The sequence below is a fragment of the Dipodomys spectabilis genome, unplaced genomic scaffold, assembly GCF_019054845.1.
Source record: "Dipodomys spectabilis isolate Male_0828 unplaced genomic scaffold, ASM1905484v1 ptg000192l, whole genome shotgun sequence".
Classification (NCBI taxonomy): Eukaryota; Metazoa; Chordata; class Mammalia; order Rodentia; family Heteromyidae; genus Dipodomys; species Dipodomys spectabilis.
The window spans coordinates 2187542-2211312 of record NW_024870869.1 but is presented as its reverse complement, the minus strand read 5'-3'; the positions used below and the strand labels follow the sequence as shown (position 1 = coordinate 2211312).

Below are 23771 nucleotides of genomic sequence, written 5' to 3'. Positions count from 1 at the left end.
AATGTAGATTATCATTGGTTTGAGAGTGACATTTTTATACCACAGAACCATGTTGTACTGAAGTCCCAGTGTTTTGAAGCACTCCTTAGTGCTTCAAATATTTTTCTGAATTACATTTGACCTCTAAGTCAAGTTTTCCGGGCTTTGGTAGACCAATTATGGATCTATCCTTCAAGGAACTATTTTTTGGCCCACTTATGTTGGAATAAAATCTTTCATTAATCATAGGGGAGGGGTATTAAAAATAATCTTATGACACTTTGTGAACTTGTTCACTCATATGGGCTGGTCATCTATAAGTTGAATGTTTTAATTACAGTACTTTCTCTCAAATTTTTTTATTTCATTCTTCATTTTAAGTTGCCTTGCATTCCACAGTTGCTTACTGCTAATACCTGCATCTCAAGGAATTGGGACCCTGAAATATAGGAAATGAGAAATTGAGGTTGGTCTTCAATTACTATGTGCTGACATGTTGCATGGGCCTTGGTGAGAAGTCTTGCCCCTGTTATCTGATGATGCAGGTAACTGGGACCTGGGATCCTAGGACCCATGGGGACTGCAGAAGGATAATGTTTTTTTAGACATCTTAGCAAAATTTGGGTATAATCAATAGGAATGCTTCCGAAATATGGAGAAAAACAGTTTGGGACAAGACAGTTAAAACAATAAACAGAGCAGCAGAGTAAAATGCATTATAGATTAGAGGAAAACATTGTTTTTTACCATGTGGATTCAGAAGACCAAGAACAGTTAGAATGTATCACAAGTTTATACTAAAGACATTGCATTGATACTTTTTATATCTAATATATATTTTAAACCTAATTATTTATATTCCAATTCTATTTATTGGAATAAATAAATATCAATTTATTTGTCAAATTGTCAACTAATTCTAGTAAGTTTTACTGTGTGAAATATAAAATCAGCACATATAAATATAAAATATATAATTATATATAATATAATTAAAAGGCACAGGTTTGCATTGTTCTGTTTTAGTTACTGTATCAAAGGCAACTCTGTTTTAAAGTATTATTCCATTATCTCTACCTTAGTGTTTGATAGAGTTAGACCTAAAGATTTACCATTTGTAGATTTACAGCATGGAGGCAAGAGGAAACACTGTGATTAAAACAGTATCAATTTAATGCCTAATAACTAGGAGAAACATATGGACTTCTCCCGCAACTATGAAAATATTTGGTGATAAAAAGGCAGTAGTGTAAGTTCCTGCCTGGTTGGATGATAGACAGGCCAGGACATTAAGTAATCATGCATATGAACAATTTTTTCACCTTCTTGGCTTTAGCTACTTTTGAAATGGAAGGTATAATAAACAATTATATTTTGATAAAATACATTCTAGTCTGAACAGTTCTGTTTGAACTGTTCATCTCTCTATGATCCCTTGTAACCAAGATTAGTTTTGTTCTAGTAAGACAATCTATGCTGTCAGGGTAAGATATTCTGGTTGGTCTGTTCCCACATGGAAGAAGGGTAAAGGCTCAGGTAGACATTTGTGCCAGTAACACCTCATTTGGGAAAATATCAGCTGAAGAAGTTTAGAAGTAGCTCTTAAGCAATGCTTACTTTGAATCCATTAGGTCCACATAGCTAACACAGTTGAATAAATAAGTACTTGAAAAAGCCATCACCTTTGGACCTATCTATAAATAATTGAGAGTATGATCAAATTCCAAATAAAAAGACTTAAGATAGTCATTGACAAAAAAATTTGCAAATGTGAGCAATTGATTGATCAATATAATTTTTTCTACTATTCACAGAATTTTAGGGAAATAAGATCGATAGCATTGTTAGGAACAATACGGTTTCCTTGTTACAAGTAGGCACCCATAGATATAGGCTTGTATAAAGATTGCATCATTAACTACTTAAATTTAGAGGATACTACATGCTTCAGCAGCACTAATACTCAAATTACAATGCAGAGATTAACATGGCACTTGCACAAGGATAACATGAAAATTTGAGAAGTATTCCATATGTTTCATTCTTCAGATGCAAGAAATGAAAAACAGTTATTAAAACAAAATTACAACTGTAACAATACACGTAATTCATATAATTAAATTCAGTTTGACATCAGTGTATTAAATATTCACCTCAGAAAGGCGTTTACATAGGATAAACTTTACAAAACTTTTCAAATTAGACAACATTGTCATTTTATCCCAAAGCAAAATAATATTAAGACCTAGAAAAAAAGGAATCAAACTGTTTCTATATGGAATACAATCAGAAAGAACACATTAATGAACCTCAATATTATAAAATAATGTAGAATTCAAAGTATATCTAGGAGAAAATAAAATAAATTATGAACATTATGCAAACATAGAATATAGAATATTTTAAAATATACTTTTTCAGACAAGCACCAGAAATATTTTAGTTTCTGTACTACTCATTTCAACAGGTAAGTTAAAATTGTTTCTGATTAAAAAATCACAAACTCTGAAGAAATCATTATACATGTATACAAAAACTATTGAATACATTTTGACATCCAATGCAGGCAATTCACTTGGAAGAATTCTGCGGAATCCATGAACTTTTACAGTAAAATATTGGTGTTGCTGGGCACATGTGGCTTATGCCTATAATGCTAGCTACACAAGAGGCTGAGATCTGAGGATCATGGTTCCAAGGCAGCCTGGGAAGGAAAGTCTGTGGTACTCTTATCTCCAATAAACCACTAGAAAACTGGAAGTGGAGCTGAGACTCAAGTAGTAGAGCACTCACCTTGAGCTGAAGAGCACAGAAATAGCTCCCAGGCCCAGAGTTCAAGCCCCATGACAGACCAAAATAGAATATATTGCTCTTATTTGGATTGTGAAAATATTTTGTAGGGACACAAAAGATCGACTTGCATTTTTGAAATTTAAGAAACTTAACCCGACCATTAGGACATAGGTGAACAATTTGTACAGCCTTCCACAACTTCATAGAGGTAGTGATACATACTTATCCTTTTGGCAATATCAAATGCAATTTTTTCTATGTTGTTCTCCAGGCCTGGTTTTATATAATGGTTCAACAGAAGGAAATCAAGCATATATTTGCTAGCTCAATTCTCAGCAGCAAGATGTAAGGGGGACAAGTGGCCTTTAGTTGGGCATTGGTATCTGCATCATGATGAAGTAATAAAGAAGTCACTCTGGTATTATTCCACGTATATGCACTGTGCAGGGGTGTCCAGTCATCTACAGTTATTGCATGTGCCGCTTGAGACACCAACTCACTGACAATGTCTAATTGTCCACTGTACGCTTCTCGATGAAGATGGGTATACTCATCGTCATCCCTACTATTCACATGAGTGGCCTTTTGGGAAAGAAGTCTCCGCACTGTAGTAAGTCGAATATTTTTGGCAGCCCAATGAAGAAATTTGCTTGGATCCTTCTTCATTTTTTTTCTTGCAATTGTTATCATTCCTTATTTTTTCATCTTGTTCTTCATATTCCTAAGAATTGCCTAACCAGAAACTTTGAGTGCCAGTGGGAATGAGGTGTCCATGTATTTTCCTAATAGTTCACATTGGTTGAACTGGTCAGAAATATCCAGTGAATTTTCCGCAACTGTTTATTCACCATGATTTATTTTCTCTTTTTCCAATTTTACTATTCGAAATTATTCTCACTGGAGAGTAGGGAATTGATGGAGAGCAGAGGAAAGGTGTTCCTCCGTATTCAAATGTACACACTGAAAATGAGGACCAGTGATGTCTTCATGTGCAGCTTATTCTAGGAATGAGAAATTAGGAAATAACGCCTTCTATATAAATGATTTGGGAAATGGCAGAGCAAAAACTGAAATGATGCAACCAAAAATATGAAAGCAAAATAAATTAGGATAATTATGGAGCAATCATATTATCTATGAGAACCAAGAAAGGGAGAGAGAGACAGATGATGTGCAATGACCTAGCTAGCCACAAAATCCATGCCTCTGATCAATTTATAGAGCAAACAAAATTTTATTTTATAAAAAAGATGGGAATAGAATTTATGTATTTACTTGAAATTAGTAAATACATTTATAGTAGCCTACATAATGAGACATAACTTTGACCAAATTACAGACAATAAACTAATTCCTTGATAATTCTAGCAACAGATCTGACTGAAACCAGGTGAATCACACTTTTCCTGTATAATGAAGAAATAGTAAGGTAGTAAAGCAGCTACAGAAGGCAGGGAGATTGTATCTGTGACAAAACTTTGTGGAAATTGGTATTGAGGATTTCTTACTGGTGATCCACTTGCACTGGAAGCATGATTCTGAAATATTGATTTCTGATTCTGAATTATTGATTTGATCATTATATTCTCCAAGAAGAAAAATGAGAATTGATAGTTAAGGACTACTAATACATTTTGACCTTCTCACTAAGCACTTTCAATTATTGAAATCACATGAAGACAATAGACAGGCCTACTTTTTAAATGAAAGCAAGTGTCTTTAAAAAAAAAAAAACAAGGAATATATGTAGTCATGCAAAGGACTTCTATTTTACCAGTGCCTCATACATTTTTCTAATGTTGGATAACAATAAATAATGGATCTATTAGAAAGCTCTTAAGGCTCATATGTTCAATAGTGAATTCTCTTACACTATAATATATTTTTTGTGTATGGTCTTAAGAATAATTTACATTACTAACTTGAATTTCTGACAGGACAGTATCATCACTGTACATCTTGCTTCTATACTCTCAGTTTTAAATTACTATTTAAGTATGTGCATTTGATAGCTACAGAGGAAAAATTAGAAGCCACACTGATGTCTTCTGTCTTTAGTAGTAGTTAATCAGAAAGATGAAATCTGAGGATTGTGGTTTGAAAGCAGGCCAAGAAAAAAAAAGTCCATTAGATTCTGATTTGAAAGTAACCAGAAAAAGCTAGAAATGGAGCTATGGTACAAGCAGTAAAATGCTAGCCTTGAGAAAACTGAAACAAAAAATAAATTCTGGGACAAAGCCAGGCTCTGAGTTCAAGCCCTAGTATTAGCACCAAACGAATTAATAAGGTAATCAATTAATTAAAAATAAATTAAGTGGTCACATTTGGAAAGTCAGGTAAAATGTAACATGGGTGGTGATGGTTCATGTATTATTTTGTAATAAGGCATATTATCATTTGTCCTAATCACTAATATTTTATTTGAACTTTTTTGTACAATAAACCCTGAATTTAGCATGCATGTACATGTGTGTGTACATGTGCGAACATGTGTATACATGTATATGTGTGCGTGTGCTGTTGCAATGTTGCTTGCCAATCTGGACAGAGTGAGGCTGAAAAGAGCTAACTGTCTTGCAATGTTTTATTTATCAGTGTTCTGTCATGTCATTTCAGTGGAACCACCCTTCTGTACATATTATTTGTCTACTAAAAAAGTCATCATAATCAAAGCATTTACAGCATTAAGTTAGATAAAGAGACCGCTTTCTGCTCTTATTGTATGTGAGGTAAGAAGATACAGACATAATTAGGTAGTAAGATATTGCTGTAAGATGATTGTCAGTACAAAATTCATATTTGACCTCTTAAATTGGTTATACTTTTAATATACACTCATGGAGTGATTTGGACCGACGTGACCAAACAGGTGTTACTCTCTGGTTATTCCTGTGAAACACAAGTTGGATAAACTCTTTCCGGTTTTCTGTAGAAAATCACTTTCTTTGCAAGACCATATCTATTCGCACTAAGAGTTAATCAAACCCATATTACGTTTGAATATCCCATCTTATTGACAAAATAAGTATTGTCGATATGCTTGTTAGATATTCCTTCCAAAAACGAACAAACAAAAAGGATGTGTCATGTCCAGATTGTGTATGCATTTGAAGGTGTTTTGTACATGCACAGGGATCTTTACCAATGGCTCTTTTGTGGGAGTAACTATGGCAACTTTAACAAATAAGGCTTTTTGAATATCTTTTCCAATATACATAACATCCCAGAGGAAGTCTTGCAATTTCTGAAAGTCCTTTGAATATTTTAGTATTATTTCAGTTCATTGACTATAGAGCTAAAATTTCTGAAATAAATATTGTTAAGATCTGAAAATGTAAGTGGGCATATAGGCTTTTTCATGCATCATTTTATGAAAACCCAGTTTTTATGAAAGTAAACGGAATAGAATAAAAGAATGTAAGTGAATTGGGTAAGCTAATTATTAGTATAACTTTGTTTTCTATTAACAGTCCATTGAATGTACATGATGCAGTTAAATTATTTCCTTTGTGTCTCTGTACTTCAGTTAGTTTTAGAATCTTTATAGTTATGAGTGAATGTTTAGTATAAATAAAGGTCTTTTTAAATGATTAGAATTAACCTTGTGTTATGTGTCCTACTCCCAAGAAAATGAGTTATTTTTAAGTGTTAAGAGTTTATCATTTTCATTATCATTATCATAGGGAATCATTATCATTATCATAGGGAATTAAAAAATGCAGTAGTATTGATGTCTTTTTAAACCAATTGTATTCACAAGTTGGAGAATCTTTAATTCATACTTAGGTCTTGGTGCTTATGATTTTTAACCTCTCATTCCTAACATTAATATGTCAGACTGCATTTTTGTGTATATGAAAGGTAAAATATTTATCTGGGGTGAAAAGTGATTTTTATATCAGTCTTTCTTTAATAACATTATAAAGTAGTACATTTCTCTCAAAATGTTGGGTATCAAAAGCAATCAAAATACTTCTAATGGTAAACAATTTAGGTGAGCTACAATATGGAAACAATTGCTCCAAAAGACCTGCAGTCTGTTTCCATCAGGAATTGGGCAGGTCATTCTTTCAGTAAGACTGTGTTAACCAGAGATGGGGTCCCCAGGCAGTGCAGTGTTGAGTGAAGGGATAAAATATGATTTATAGTATTTTGAGCTAGAAATCAAGAATGTTATAGTTTAGCAGTTCCTTTCACCAGGGAGGTATAAATTGATTATGAACTTGGAGTTTTCATATTACAGTTACTTATTTTCTTTTGTTGTTGTTGTTGGTCATGGGGCTTGACCTCTGGGCTTGGGTGTTGTCCCTGGTCCCTACCACTTGGACCACAGTGCCACTTCCAGTTTACTAGTGGTTTATTAGAGATAAGAGTCTCACAGTCTGTCCTGCCCGAGCTGGCTCTGAACCACAATCCGCAGTATCTCAGCCTCCTGAGTAGCTAGTATTACAGGGGTGATCCACCGGTGTCCGGCTTAGTTACCTATTTTCTAACAAAGATAAAGTGAAATATTATTAGAGTGTGCACAATAATTTTGGGAAATTTTCCTAGAATTAGTAGACTGAGTGCTGGTATTTAGTTATAAAATAGAATGAGGTTATTTGATATGGTGGGAATGGACCGCAGCCTAACACTTACCGTGTGTACAATGTTGTACTAGTAATTCCAACTCAGAAGACTTACATATCCTCATCTTAGAATTAAAAATAGAAGTAGTTCTACTTTATGGGATTATTGTGAGGATTAAATTAGATACCAAAGGTAAAGTACTTGGAAAAACAATCATAGTTTGATATTTTCTACTTGTTATTTTATCATGTGATATATTCAAATATTTGTACTGTGATTTTTATATTGTGTCTATTTAGGATAGGCAAAGTGATGTATTGATATTCATTGCGTTGTTCACTTTTCTGTTATTATGAGGATAATACCTGCAAAGAAAATTTCTGAGAAGAAAATTATCATATTGACTCATGGGTTAAGATCAGATGTCTCCATTGTTTTTCATTATATTTTTAGTAAATAGTTGTACGAAGGGTTTTCCATTCAATGAATCAGTTTTTAAGTATGATGGATCTTTACATAAATTTCTCACATCCTTCCAAACCTCACCCCACTTTCATTTTTTCCTAGTTTCATACTATCTGCATTGAATATTATGGCTTCACTCTCTACTTCCGTAAGTCTCTTTAATCCTTCCTTTTGACTTCCCCTCACATTTTCCAAGTGATAGTTTCCTGGTATTCATTTTGTTGGATTAAAAGTTCAATTTTATAAGAAATTACACCTTTTAAATACTCCTCTGCAAATAGCATGCTTTGATTAATACTGTTGTTTAACTTGCATAAAATTCTGGCTTCCAAATACGCGTCCTTTGTGTGTCTGGCTCTGACGTCGTTTACTTAACATAATTTTAGATCTATCCATTTGTTTGCAAATGCTGTAACGGTCTTTATAATGGATGGGTGCAATCCAATTGTGTATATGTGCAACACTTTCTCCAACCATCCCTCCGCTAAAGGGCATCTGGGCTGATTCCATAAGTTCTCTATGGTGAATAGTGCAGTAGAGAACATAATTGTGAGATTGATTTTACTGTAACCTTTGGGAAGAATTCACCACTGTTTTTCTGGGAGCAACCCTCTAGCCAATTTTCCAGAATAAGCACATCCTTCATCTCCATCACAAGGTTTTTCAAGTTCTCAAAAACACTCTACCCCCTACAGGTCTGACTCAGCTAAAACCACACTGTGCCCATATTCTTGTTGTTGTTGTTGTTGTTTTCTGTCCAGACGAGGGGCCTGAACTCCGGGCCTGGGCGCTGGCCCTCAGCTTTTCTGCTCAAGGCTTGCAGTCTACCATTGGAGCCACAGCGCCACTTCCAGCTTTCTTCTTTTTGCTTATGTGGTGCTGAGGAATCAAACCCAGGGCCTCATGCATGCAAGGCAAGAGCTCTACCACTGAGCCACTTTCCTAGCCCCGATGTGCCCATATTCTTTTAATACATTTTTCATAATTTTACACATAATTTAGTGAGAATCTTATATGTACTTTCCTAATGTGGTAATGAGGGATATGACAATAGAGTAAAAGTAAGAGATATGGAATTTAATTAGCTCCTATCATATTTAAAATAATTTTCAGCTCTCATAGCATCACTTACTATTATTTTAATCTTTTATTTGATTACTTCACCTATCCCCTAAATTATAGCATGATTTAACTACAAAGGCAAAAATGTGTGGTTTGACTTTGACACTCATGTGTGAGGATGCAAAATATGGGCAAATAAAGGGATTGGAATTAATAGCCATTATCCATTTTGTTAAATGGTTTTCTCAAACTGATTCTCACAATTCATATTTCATTCAACAAGAAACGTGACTATTCCCTATGCTTTGCTCCTCATTAAACTTGTTTCCATGTTATTTTGTAATGAAGGATGATTTCATAAATCTACTGTAGATACAAAAACACATTAAAATATTTCTATATGTATGCATTGATATAAATATACACACATATATTATAAAAGTTATAATGATACATTTTAACTTCTGTAACTACAATTTACTAAATTATTAAAAACATGGACGACTCAGGCCTGGAATCCTGGTTACTCAGGAGGCTGAGATCTGACGATCTTGGTTTGAAGCCATCCTGGGCAGGAAAGTCCATGAGCCTCTTATCTCCAAACAACCAACAGAAAATCAGAATTGGAACTGTGGCTCAAAGTAGTAGAGTGATAGCCTTGAGAGAAAAGACTCAGAGATATCACCCAGGCTCTTAGTTCAAGAACTAAAATCTACCCCCAAAAAGTATTTAATTTACACCTGTGTAAGTAGAGTATTTCTTTCACCCAAATGCACATCCATGCTCATTGCAAGGTAACTCTGTTGTACCTGGAGTACCACATAATATTACCACATAAGTAGAAAGCATTGCAACATGGGTAAACTCTATCTCTCTCATGGATTTTTCTCCACTCAATATTCAAATCTTGCAATTATTCCAATTATTTAAAGTCATAGCTTTTGTTCTTTAATACCCATAATATTAGAATTTCAATTGAGTGTCTTGTGTCTTCTAAATGGATGTTCTTACCACTTTGGCATGCCCCCAGCCCTAAATTATCCTGATTAACTTTCAGATTGAATATCGCTTCCTACTTGTGTATGATCGTGGGCTCAGTCTACTTCGTGTTATTCTTCCTGGAATTTAGAATAACAGGTTCCTGGCATTGTGTACAGATCTTTCGGTCCAGTCTGAGCTTTAACCACTATCCTCACCACAGTAGGCTCCCATGTAGTCAGGATTTTCATAAGCTTATCATAGCTATTTTTTTTGAGTCCGGTCGTGGGGCCTGAACTCTGGGCCTGGGCGCTGTCCCTCAGCTCTTCAGCTCAAGGCTACCACTCTACCACTTGAGCCATAGCGCCACTTCCGGCTTTTTTCTTTTTGCTTATGTAGTGCTGAGGAATCGAACCCAGGACCTCATGCATGCAAAGCAAGCGCTCTACCACTGAACCATCTTCCCAGCCCCTATCATAGCTATTTTTTAAAAACCTTTGAATTTCCTGCAGGTTCTTGAGTACTGAGTTAATTTGGGTTTGCTTGGGTTGTTTTGTTTCTTTTGAATGTATGTGTTGAGTTGTTCCTCATTTTTCCTTTTGTTTCTTTCACTCAAGTTCTTACCAATAGTGCTGAGAAACCAAATCTTCTTTCTCAAGATAGTCAAGGTAAAAAATATTTATTCCAAAACAATTCCAGTAACATTTAAACACCTTCAGGAATTTCGAGAAGATGGCAGAGGAGAACCTGGTGGCTAAACAAGTTCTCGCAGAGAAAGCAGTTCTAATGTTCCAGTGAACAGTCCTAGGCACACCAAGTGTGCATCACAGTACAGAGAGTTTGGCCAGAGAGGGAAAATCCAGGTAAGGAGACAGATGTGAGCATTTTCCAGCAGCCATGGCTGCAGCGGCTGTGGCGGCTGTGGTGGCGTCCATAGCCACCATACCTACAACCCAGAGATTTTGGGACAAATGTGCCAGATGCAGCAGGTGAGCAGATTTTACTCAACACCAACAAGAACTGACAAATAGCAGTTATCTTCATCCTGCAGATAGCAGAACATAGGCTACCCAGGAACCAACACTCCCTCGTAAGTACAAAACTGACATTCTCACTGCTTCTCAAAGGAAGCAGAGGAGGGAAGGCCACTCCTCCCCCCAACAGCGGAGATATCCATCTTTGATGCAGACAAAGGCCTGGCTAAGCAGCTAGCTCCAACTCAGTCCTTTGATGAAAACAAAAGAGTCATTTAGCGAGTCACAAGTACCTACCCTGACCTGCCATTCTGAACTCCACAACCAGGCAGAGAAAGCTACACCCATGAAGGAGTGGCTTTCTTCACTGGGTAAAAAGAGCCAGAGGCTGCTCCTCTCTACAGCAGCCCTGACAATCAATTGAAACTCAGTAAACATAAACCCTGAGAATGGCTCCAGGCTGGGCTCTGTGAATGTCTCAGAAGCTAGCCCCTCAGGGAAAAGCTACTGTTTTCTGAAAGGCCTCAACTTTTCCCAGAACCCAGCCTTTTCACAGCAACTCCAAACTAGAGGAAACAGCCATCTCCCTCTTTTGTGATACTCAAAGCAGATCTCCCTCCCACTGAACTAGCCTCAGAGGAAGATCACAAACTTCTGGGTAAACCAACAGAATTTTTTCTGCCTGCCCAAACAAACTGACTTAAAAAAACCAATCAAGCCACAGAAAACGAAACACCATAAGCAAAGCAGAGACTCCACCAAGAGTCTGGTTACTGACACAAGGGAGATACAGGATCTTCCCATCAACACCCCAAAAACAAAATCAAAGAAGTCTTTTTTTATATCTTTTAAAATATTTACTTTTTAATTATAAAAAATTGTTTTTATTAATCTTTTTTTCTTCCTCATATAACTCCTATTTTAGGTGTATATGTGCTTTTTTAAAAAAATCTCTACTGACCTTTAGGTATTTTTTGTTCTTTCTTTCTCATTGATTTTACTTTTTCATCTTTTGTTCTTTTTGCATGAATTATTTGTTGTTCTGCTTATCCTCATATATACCTGTCATTGATTATAAGACCTTATCCCCCATTGTGTACATACTTAATTCATAAATGTATTCCTCAATTCAAAACTTCTTAGGATTAAATTCCTTAATAGCAGTATTATCTATTTATACCTATACAATATTTGAAGTATTTTTTAATTTATTTTTTTATTGTGAAAATACTGTACATATGGGTTAAAATTACATGGGCAAGATAATGAGAACATTTCTTATCAAGCATTGTAGCCTCCTCCTTTGTTTCCCCTTCCCATTCCTTCCCAGCCTCCCACTGCCCCCCATTTAAACCCCCCCCTACCAAAGTTGTAAAGTTCGTTTTCGACATGACAACTTGTACTTCTCATTGTTGCAACGGGTATCTTATTTAAACGACTTGTTTTTCCTCTTCCCCTCCACAAATAATTATTTTTTTATTTTTTCAGGTCTCCTTTCTATCCCTCCCCTCCTCTCATCCTATCCCCATTCATCTCTCAATGTCACTTCTTTAAATTTTCATTACTTTTAAGAGTTTCCCTTTTTAAATTTAAATATTTGTCTTTCCATTTTTTTCTTGTCTCTTCTTTTAATTTTTTTCTCTCTCTCCTTTCATTCTTTCCAATCCATTTCCCTCTTGAGAGTAGGACTTGGTTAATTTCACTCTCCTTTTACCTATCCACATCCCTCTATCCCTATTTTTCCACACCTTTCTCCCTAAACATAATAATTTCTGGTTTGTCAAATTCTTCTTTGCTATTCTTACCCCATTAATACATAGTTGTTTAATGTTGAATAGACTGTATCTCTTGAAATAGATTGTATCTGCAGATTTTGACTATGCAATTATAGGACTTTGGTTGATGCTTGCCTTAAAATGGTGTTCTAGCACAAAACTAGCATTACTTTCATCCCAAATGGGCAGAACAAACCAGAAAAACACAAGGAAAAATGGCAAGTCCGGGTATCTCAATTCCCACTCAAGATAATCAGGTGATAGAACAGATAATGAATAATCCAGAGGAGAGTTCCCAAAAAGCTCTACAAACATTACTGGTAAACATGGTGAATGAAATGATTGAAACCCTGCAAAGGACTCAGTGTGAGCGTGATAGGGAGAGAGAGGAGGCAAACCAAAGATCAAAACAGGAAGCTCATGGGCTTGAGGAAGATACTAAAAGGTTGATACTGGAATTGTCTGAGCAGGTTGAGAATACTCAAAGAGAAATAAAGGAATTGCATGAGCAGGCTGAGATCAGACAAAGAGAACTACAGGAATTGCATGAACGTGAGAAATCTAATCAAAGAGTAATACAAGAATTGCAAGAGCGGGATGAGCATAGACAAAGATCAATAAAGGCATTCATGGAATCCATAAACAGGCACCTGAAAGGAGTCAGGGAGACCACAAAGAGAATGCTGAATGTAGCCCAACAGAAGCAATGGGAGTCCAAGGAAACCATCACCATTCAACTAAGTGATTTGAGAATAAACACAACACAAGTTAAGGAAGGAAAGAATTTCATACAAGATCTAAAACAAAGCTCCAACAAAGATTTTGAAGCCATAAAAACCGACCAATCAGAAGCAAAAGAAATGAAAAAAATGTAGTAGAAAGTCTTGACAGTAGGTTAGACCATGCAGAAGATTGAATCTCCGGCATTGAAGATAGCCTAGGTATTATAGAGAAAGAACATACAACTATCCAAGACAAATTCAAGAAATATGATAAATCTATTCAACACTTGGAAGACACCATCAGAAGGTCTTATCTGAGGGAAATGGGTGTAGAGGAGCACATAGAGACAGAAGTTAATGGTCTAGAAAATTTGTTTAACAGGATCCCAGCAGAAAACTTCCCAACACGCAAAAAGATAGGCATATTCAGATACAAGAAGCTTTTAGAACTCCAAATAGACCAGACAAGGACAGGACATCCCATCATCACATTATAATCCACATGGGATCAATTCAGATCAAGGAAAAGATCCTTAAAGCTGCCAAGGAGAAAAGATCAGTCACCTATAAAGGAAAACCAATTAGAATCACCTCAGATTTCTCAACAGAGACAATTAAAGCAAGAAGAGCCTGGAATAATGTATGCCATGCCCTAAAGACAAACAACTATCAACCAAGAATAGTGTACCCAGCTAAACTCTCCTTCATAACTGAAGGTAAAATAAAAATCTTCCATAGCAAAGAAAAACAAACAATATATGTCCATCAAATCAACTCTACAAAGGATTCTTAATGTCCTACACATAGAAAACCACAAGACCACAATAAAGGCCAAGAAACCACACGCAAACAGAATCCAAGAACCATAGGAAGAATCCAGTAGGAGTAGCTACCAAGAAGGAGGATAAAATGGCAGGAACATCCAAATACCTCTCAGTCTTATCTCTCAATATTAACGGATGTAACTCCCCAATAAAGCGAACGCTTTCTATGAAGCCATCATTACCCTCATACCAAAACCCTCATCAAAGAAAGAGCACTATAGACCCATTTCTTTCATGAACATAGATGCAAAGCCTCTCAACAAAATTTTGGCTAATCGATTTCAACAATTCATCCAAAAAATCATACACCACGAGCAAACAGGATTCATTTCAGCGATACAAAGCTGCTTCAATATACGCAAATCAATTAACATAATTCATCACATCAAAAAGAGCAAGGATAAGAACCACAGGGTTATCTCAATAGATGCAGAAAAAGCTTTTGACAAGATCCAACACCCCTTTATGGTGAAGGTCCTGGAAAAATTAGGAAACCATGGAACATTCCTCAATACAATAAAGGCTGTGTATGACAAGACTACAGAAAGCATTGTACTCAATGGTGAAAAACAAAGCTATTTCCTCTAAACTCAGGAATGAGACAAGGATGCCCACTCTCTCTTCTGCTCTTCAATCTAGTATTAGAATGCCTATCTACACCAATAAGACAAGATGCGAACATAAAGGGGATCCCAATAGGGTAAGAAGAAGTAAAACTCCCCCTCTTTGCAGATGACATGATCTTGTATTTAAAGAATCCACTCCCAAGTTACTCAAGGTGATACAAATCTTTGGCAAAGTAGCAGTGTATGAAATTAATCCTCAAAAATTAATGGCTTTTCTGTATGCCAACAACGAGAAAATTGTGGCTGAAATTAGGAAAGCAACTCTATTCCTAATAGCCCCACAAAAAAATGAAATACCTAGGAATTAACTTAACCAAATGAGTGAAGGACCTCTATGATGAAAACTTTAAATACCTAAAAAAGGAAATCAAAACAGACTTAGAAAGTGGCAAAAAAAACCCTATGTTCTTAGATTGGAAAGATCAACACCATAAAAATGGCAATACTTCCCAATGCTATCTATAAATTGAATGTGACACCTATCAATATTCCAACCTCATTCTTAAAGGAAATAGAAAAGGCAATCCAAAAATATATATGGAACAATAAAAGACCACGTATAGCAAAAACGATCCTTAACAGAAAGAACAGTGCTGGATGAAAATCAATAACAAATTTCAAACTCTTCTAGAAAGCCATAGTAATCAAAACAGCTTGGTACTTGTGCCAGTGCACAAGAACAGACCTCAGGAACAATGGAATAGAATTGAAAACCCAGAAATGAACCTAAAGAACTACAGACATCTTATCTTGATAAGGCAGCTAAAAAAAATAGAATGGAAGGAAGACAGTCTCTTCAGTAAATGGTGCTGGAAAAATTGGTTAACTACTTGTAGAAAACTAAAGCTAGATCCTTATATATCACCCTGCACCAGAATCAACTCTAAATGGATCAAAGTCCTCGGAGTCAAAACAGACACTCTGAAAACTTTACAGGATGGAATAGGAGAAACCCTAGCTCTCCTTGGCAAAGGACGAAATTTTCTTAATAGAGACCCGGAAACAACAAATCATAGAAAGGTTGGACAAATGGGATTGCATGAAGTTGCAGAGCTTATGCATGGCAAAGACAAAGCTAGCAAGATCAATAGAAAGCCTACGGATTGGGAGAAGATCTTCACTATCCATACAACGGACAAGGGTCTCATATCTAAAATATACTTGGAACTCCAAAAAATTAAATCCCCCAACAACATATCCTAAAAGAAACAACTGCCCAATAAATAAGTGGGCTAAAGAGAAACTTCTCTGAAGAAGAAAGAAGGATGGCCAATAGACATGAAGAAATGCTCAACCTCCCTAGCCATAGAAAATGCAAATCAAAACAGCATTGAGATACCACCTCACCTCAGTTAGAATGGCTAAAATCAAGAACTATAATAACAACAGATTCAGGAGGAGATGTGGATAGGGGAACCCTACTGCATTGTTGGTGGTAGTGTAAACTTGGTCAACAACTTTGGCAAGTGGTATGGAGGTTCCTCAAAAGACTCTACATAGAGCTCCCCTATGACCGAGCAATCCTACTTTTGGGCATTTACCCAAATGATCACAAAGAAGACCACGCTAAAGCTCCCAGCACAGCTATGTTTATGGCAACATTATTTACCATAGCTAAGCTTAGAACCAACCCAAATGCCCCTCAGTAGATGAATGGATCAAGTAATTGTGGTATATATACACAATGGAACTCTTTGCCTCCATCAGAAAGAATGATATTTCCCCATTGTCAGGAAAATGAAAGTCTAGGAAAAAATTATATTAAGTGAAGTAAGCCAGGCCCAAATGCACATAGGCGCCATAGTTTCCCTTATTGGTAGTAAATAGTATATGTCTGAGACAAGCAGAAAAGGTAAGATTCATTGATGTTATGTGAAATGTACCCCAACATAATTATTCAAATATTTTTTTCTTTCATGCGATTGTTTGTGATATATTTATAAGATGAATTTTTGTTGCTTTGTATGTCCCTCCCCCACGATATAACTCCTGTTTTCACTGTATTTTATGTTGGTATAATTTGTGGAGGGGAAGGGGAAAAAAATCGTTTAAGAAGGAATAGAGTTGGACCCATTGTAACAATGAGATTTACAAGATGTTATGTCGAAAAACGAACTTTAAAACTTTTGCAAGGCGGGGAATAACGGGGAGGGGCAGAAGGGGTGAGATGGCAAGGGATAGAAAGGGGAAACAAAGGAGGAGGCAACAATGCTAGATAAGAAATGTACTCATTATCTTGCCCATGTAATTGTAACTCCTCTGTATGGTATTTTCAGAATAATAAAAAAAACCCTTCATACCTATTAATGGTATATGAATTCTATGTGCTTAGAAGGGTCTTTTTATATTCACAGCCGTCTTTGGCATACACAGACAGATCATGGGTTATATGAAGATAATAAATTTCCAGATGCTTGCCAGGAGGAGTAAAACCTATAGTTACTTTTTTTCCCAGAGGCTTCCCTGTTCATGAAAGAAATATGCTACTTGATGCAGGAATTCACAAAACTACATTACTAGGAAGAACTTAAACAATCATCCAACATTACAGAGTTGAGGGAGATGAATTGATCTCCTGAATAATTTACTTTTGGGTCAAATAAAAGCAGGCTGCCATGAAGAGAGTAGACTTTAGAGAAACATGATGAGTTGTATGTAAATAGTTGCTTTGCTAATTTTCTTAATTTGTGAACTAATACAGGGAAATAAAGTACAGCAAGGTAAAAAAAACTAAAGAACTCTGCATTGAAATACTCATTTGTGTGTGTACACACACGTGCATGTTCATGTGCTCATGCATGCATTCATCATTCCTGCTCTAAGCATCTGTGCCCCAGGATAGTGGTCTACCACTTGAGCCACTGCTGCACTTCTGGTTTTTTGGAGATAATCACATGTTTTTTCATGATTGGACTGGCTTTGAACAGTGGTCTACAGATATCGGCCTCCCGAGTAGCTAGCTAAGCTAATTCACCCTCTGAGTAGCTAGTTAAAATTCTATTTGTCCTCTATGCTTCACTGCTTTTTTATCCTTTTCCTGAGGTAATCACAAGCCTGTCATCTATGTGTCTAATTGCTTTAAAAATACTGTTACTGCTTGGCACCAGGGGCTCCAATCTATACTCTTAACTACTTAGGAGGCTTGAGAACAAAAAGCAGGACAAATTTTAGGGGAGTTCCTTCCCAATCTATACCTGGGTGCATTGGATCATTTCCACCATCCTGCACTATCTAGAGACTAAAATTGGAAGGACTGCAGGATCCAGGAAACTAGACAAGTTGGTGTGCAACTCGGATGCCATTGATGCATCAGGTGCATGTCCTTGTGGAAAGGGAACCCCTATCCTAAAATTAACCACTGATATAATGCAAGCCTAGCATTATTGTTCTTGTTAGGCTGGAATTATATCAGTGGTTAATTTTAGGATAGGGGTTCCCTTTCCACAAGAACAAGTTGAAATCCTCACAATTTTCCAAAACCAAAATAAGTACATACATTAACATCCCAAAACTTAGTACAATCTGTTCTTTGCTCCAATATCATCTTTATCTAATTATCATATGATGTGACAGAATAGCTTCTTCATTAAACTTATGATATATTTTAAAAGACCTAAAAAATTCTTTCTCACTTATTAAGTGCAAACGAATGGCATATTGCCTCATTCTTACATATTTGACTGCCACTAAAAATCCATTCAATGATTATTATAGTAATATATTCTGATTTATTACTTTATTTGTAAAAGATTTTAAACATTTTGCTTTTGTGCTGACGTTTAAGTATTTAAATAGTATCATCAAAATATATTCCTTGGTTACTTGGGGCAGTTTTTTATAAAGTTTTTAACTAATGGCTTCTAAGAATTCTTAATTGCTATATTATCTGTTTTATTTTTAATTTCAATATAATTTTATTTAAAGGTAATGTACAGAGGGGTTACTGGTACATAATTAAGGTAATGAGTACATTTCTTTTGGAAGGAATATTGTTATCTCCTCCATCGATTTTTTTGGACACTCAATTACTGATGCTTTTGCTGTTGGTATTGTTCAAATGTACTTTTGCTTTCTTTGTTCATACTTTTTTATTATAAAATTGATATAAAAAGGGCTTACAGTTACTTAAGTCAACTAAAAGGTACACTTCATTTTATTTTCTATATTTCAAATTTTGGTCTTAATTAATTATTTTCTTGTTTTTTAAGATAATTCTTTTTTCAGAGTTGTAGGATTAGTTCATTTAATTTTGCATGATTTTTACACATGTAAATTATTCACATATATGTTACTTTTAAAACATTTAACATGTGAATATTTAATATTATTTTCTTAATTATTATATGGTTGGTGAATTTACATAAATTGGTTTTATTATAGTTCTAAACATATTTTTCCAGGTAACAAATAATTACTGTGTTTTCAAGAATCACATACTATATTAAGAAAGGCTTCATTTCCTGGTCACTTTTTTGTAAATATTTGTACTTGAATTAAAAAAAAAAAGTTTGAGCTGGGCATGGTGATTTGGGTCTTCCATTTTCTACCTATGGTAGGAACTGTGAATAGGGTTTCTAATTCGGGAGAGCCTGAGAAACTATGAGACTTTATCATAAAAATATCCAGAGTGAAATGATTTGAGATATAGCCACCCATAGCGAGATATAGAGCACCTGCTTATCATATTCTAAATCTTGAGACTTAAACACCAGTAACATTAATCTTTTGTCAAAATTAAAGGATACATGTTTCAAAATGTTTATTATTTAAAACTTATTTACAAAGGTTCTCATATCTTCTATTTCTTAATTTTCCATTTACTTAATCTACAAGAATCCAAGTATATTGTGATTATTTGATTTCTACTAAATGTTTAAATAGTATGAGCAATATTATGATTTCATATGTTAATCAATTTTTAATATTTGTGATATTTCCTCTATTTAATATTATAATATCAATATTCCAAATGTGTGTATGTGGTATGTGTGTGTATGTGTGTGTGTGTGTGTGTGTGTGTGTGTGTTTATATGGTTTTTGTGTGTGTGTGCTTTGTGTGTACCTTTGTAATGCTTGGGAGATCACACCATTATTTCACATATGTTAGGTCAAGATTTTACCACTGAACTATACTGTGTAGTTATAATGTAAATAATGTTTTAAATTATGACTTTAAAATTTTCATTCCTAGTATGTTTTTTCAAAATTGTATATGATTAAATGTGATACATTTTCTATCCACGTTAGCAATTTGTATTGTTATTTCCACTGCTTTTTCACTTCCAAATTCTTGTGTTTGTTATTGATAAAGGTTTTACTTTGCTTCTTTTCTCTCTTCATTCTTTTTGCCTTTAGAGTTTAGCTATTGTTTCCTTTATTTCTTTGGAAATTAATTATCATATTGCTATTACAATTTATTTACATTGTAAGAGGTCTATATAATGCTTTAGTTTCTATTTTATTTTTCCTATCTTCTCTTACTCTCAGTCCACACTATTAGGTGGATTAAAAAGAACTTGATTAAGGACCCTTTGATTATTTTCCTCCTTCTCTTCTCTGAAGTCTTTCTGTTTTTGAAACACAATAACAATGACATACAGCTCCTAGGTGGTCCATCATTCTATCCCCTTTCACTCTTCTCTGTAGTCGTTATCATTCAACTTTATTATTCTATAGTGTTATCTAAATCTTAACTCATTCCTAAATTAATTTTAGTTGTTTGAAGCATTCTCTAAAGACGTTTTTCACTATATAATATCTGGGGTCTTGTGTTTTCACAAGGTGCAAATATGAGTGACTATCAAAAATCTAGATATCTATAGAATGTTGGTCCACCTGCTCAATAAACTTGTATGTAAATTCAAGGAATACAGGTCAATCAGAACAATCTTGTAAAATGGTGTAGCTTGAGCACTCTAACTAGATTTGAATCTTATTACCATGTTTATTAGTGAAAGAACCGACACATAGAAGAATGTAACAGATTTATCAAAAATAAATTCTTAGTTTTATTGTCAATAGATTTGAAAAGGATGCCATGACTTAATGAAATAAAAATAGAATATTAAATGGGTATATTGGCACTACTGCCTCTCTAGTTTTAAAGAATGATCTTAGACTACTACCTCAAACCTTATACAAAAATTTTTAAATGAAAAATTATTATCAAACTAAATGTGAGTTGTAAAATCTTACAAAACATACATGTAAAAATTCATGACCATGGATCAGTAACGGTTTCCAAAAATTTGACATGGAAAGCATTAGTGGCTAAAGAAAAGCAAGAATTAACTAATATCAACTGATGATCTTTCTTAATTCTATGAAAGTAGTGAAAACATATCCAACAGATAGAGGGCACATATTTGTTAATGCTACAATGTTAATGCTACAGTGATCCTGAATCTTAAGTACTATTATATCTTCTAATTCTGTATAAATTTTTCCCGAACAGGGTATTTCTATAAAGAACATATGTAAATTAATAGTCAATAGGAGGAGCATATGAATTAAACTCCTCTTTAGTATCTAAGAAATAAGAAAAAGAAAATTCAGTAGTATGACCATAATATAAAAAGATGACACAAAATATAGTAATGCATTTGTGGAGTAATTGATATACTTCGCATAGTAGAATGATTTGTGTAATACTGCAGTCATTTTATTAAGCAATTTTTCAAGTCTTCAAAAGGTCAAAGAGAATTGTATATGTTCTAGCAATTACACTTCTATGTATGTATTAAAGAGAAGTAAAAAACTTGTATGGATCGGGAATGTAGTTCATTGACTGTGCACTTGGACAGTATGAGTGAGAACCTGAAATAATTCCTCAAAACAAATTTTGAAAAGACACCCTATAGAAGATGTATGCGCGACAAATTCTTGTAACTCAATTTTATATCTATTTTAATATCTGTTCTAAAATTTATAGCATTTCTATTTGAAGAAATCCAAGTTTGTGAAAATTAGGCTTGGAATATCTATGAGTGTACAATTCACTTCCAAAGCACTAAAATGTATACAATGAAAGGAGATAATATATTGTATGTGAATTTCATGTCAGCAAAAAAATAAAACTATAGTTAAAATTTCTTCCTACAAAATGCAAAATACCTAATGTTTTTGGTGTTGGCTAAAAATTCTTTGTAAACTGCAGTTTCTAAAACAAAGATGTGATTTCTGTTTATTTTGAGTTTTTTTGTCTGTTTTTATACTTTATGCAGAGATAACCCAATCAAAAAATGTATGTGATAACTGGAATATCTAGGAATTATACATCACTTATACGTAATTGATAACCTTTTCTGGAAGAAACTTTTAGCAAATGATAGAAAACACAAATCTATGCATCTGCATTTTTTGATAGCCATAAGTTACTTGCTCAATCCAATTGCTTTTCTCTACTTTGCTAGAAAAAAAGTATTCTCAGGATAAGAGCCAATAACGTGAAAAGAAATAAAACATGCAGTCATCTTGATTTATTTGTGACAAAAACAAATGAAATAAAACAATTCCACTTAAGCGACTCCATTATTAGTATCTATGAAGATGATCCTGAATGCCAACATCCATTGAATTTTTGAAATTTTAATTTCTACGAACATATGAAAATTAGAATAAGAAAACAAATATAGTTTTAGAGAAAACCAGCCTTGGAATAATTTTCCTAATTGTTTTGAAATTACAAAAGAATACCATTAAAATTATCCTTTCCTATGGAAATCATTTAAAAATGTTTATCACTTATTATAATTCAAATACCAAGCAAGAGTAATTTTACAGAATAATTACAAATATTTTATTACTAATGTAAAATAGAATAAAAGACAGTCCCAATATATTATCATTATTCTTAATTTTAATCATTTCCTAAATATCTTAAACAATCTAAATAGTCATGTCTTTAACATAGACGTAAATATTCTATACTTTTTACCTAACATTTTCCATGGGCATGTATTCATGTTTCTAAGAAATGTTTACAGCAGGTAAAAGATGCTTCTGTGAAATTAATGTGATATATTTTGTTGTTTTTCTAGATGTTGTTTGCAAGGTTATGCATTGTCCCTAAGCCATTTTGTGTTCAAAACCAGCACTCTACAACTTGAGATATAGAGCTAATTCCTGGTTTTAGTGGTTAATTGGAGAATCTAACAAGTACTTTTCTGTCTGGGCTAGTTTCAAAAACAATTCTAAGACCTCATTACCCAGAATAGCTCGAATTATAGGTGTGAGTCACTGGCACTTGGTTTAATGTATTTTTTAATTTTAATTATGTTTCAAGATTTTTGTTTCATTATAATGTATATCGTTCTACACATAAATTTAGATATATGTATATATTTCTGATGACAATCTTTAAAATGTATGTCTTTCTACACATAATATATATATATATATATATATATATATATACAAATACATTTCTGAAGACAGACTCTTTCTAAAACTTCTTATGCTACTATTTTTTTACCTTTTTATTTCAAAGATATACAGTATGTTTTTCCAAAAGTTTCCTAGCATAAAATATCTAATATTTCAATAGAATATAGCGTTTATTACTTTTAAGGGAATTTTAGATATACACATGATATTGTAGTATATTACTTGAAATAATTCTGTTCAAACTCTTAAATATTTGTGTGTAGTGGTGAGGAGAGAGGAAGTTAATTCATACCTGTTAGGAAATTGCAATACCTCAAAAATCTATTCTATAATATGTTATAAGCACATAGCCAAGCTACCTGTTATAGTTTAGTTTTTTTGTTTCTTTGTTCAAAATTTTAATATGGATGCATGCACAGTGGTAACATTAAAATTATTAATCAAAAGACAAAATGAATAATCGCAAAATCATAGATGCATATCAGAGTTTCAATAGTTACCACTTATGATTCTAATAAAAATTTTGATGAGGATAATGATGATCACAGAGTACCCTGATAATGACAATATTGTGATTGAAAAGGAAAAAACTTTACAAATTTTTGAAGCTATATTTCCC

General features: G+C 34.1%; 1 pseudogene; it reads left to right on the top strand.

Annotated features, from left to right (window-relative positions):
• The first annotated feature begins 1921 nt into the window (after positions 1-1921).
• On the top strand, positions 1922-2018 carry LOC122121660 (annotated as a pseudogene).
• The last annotated feature ends 21753 nt before the right edge of the window (positions 2019-23771 follow it).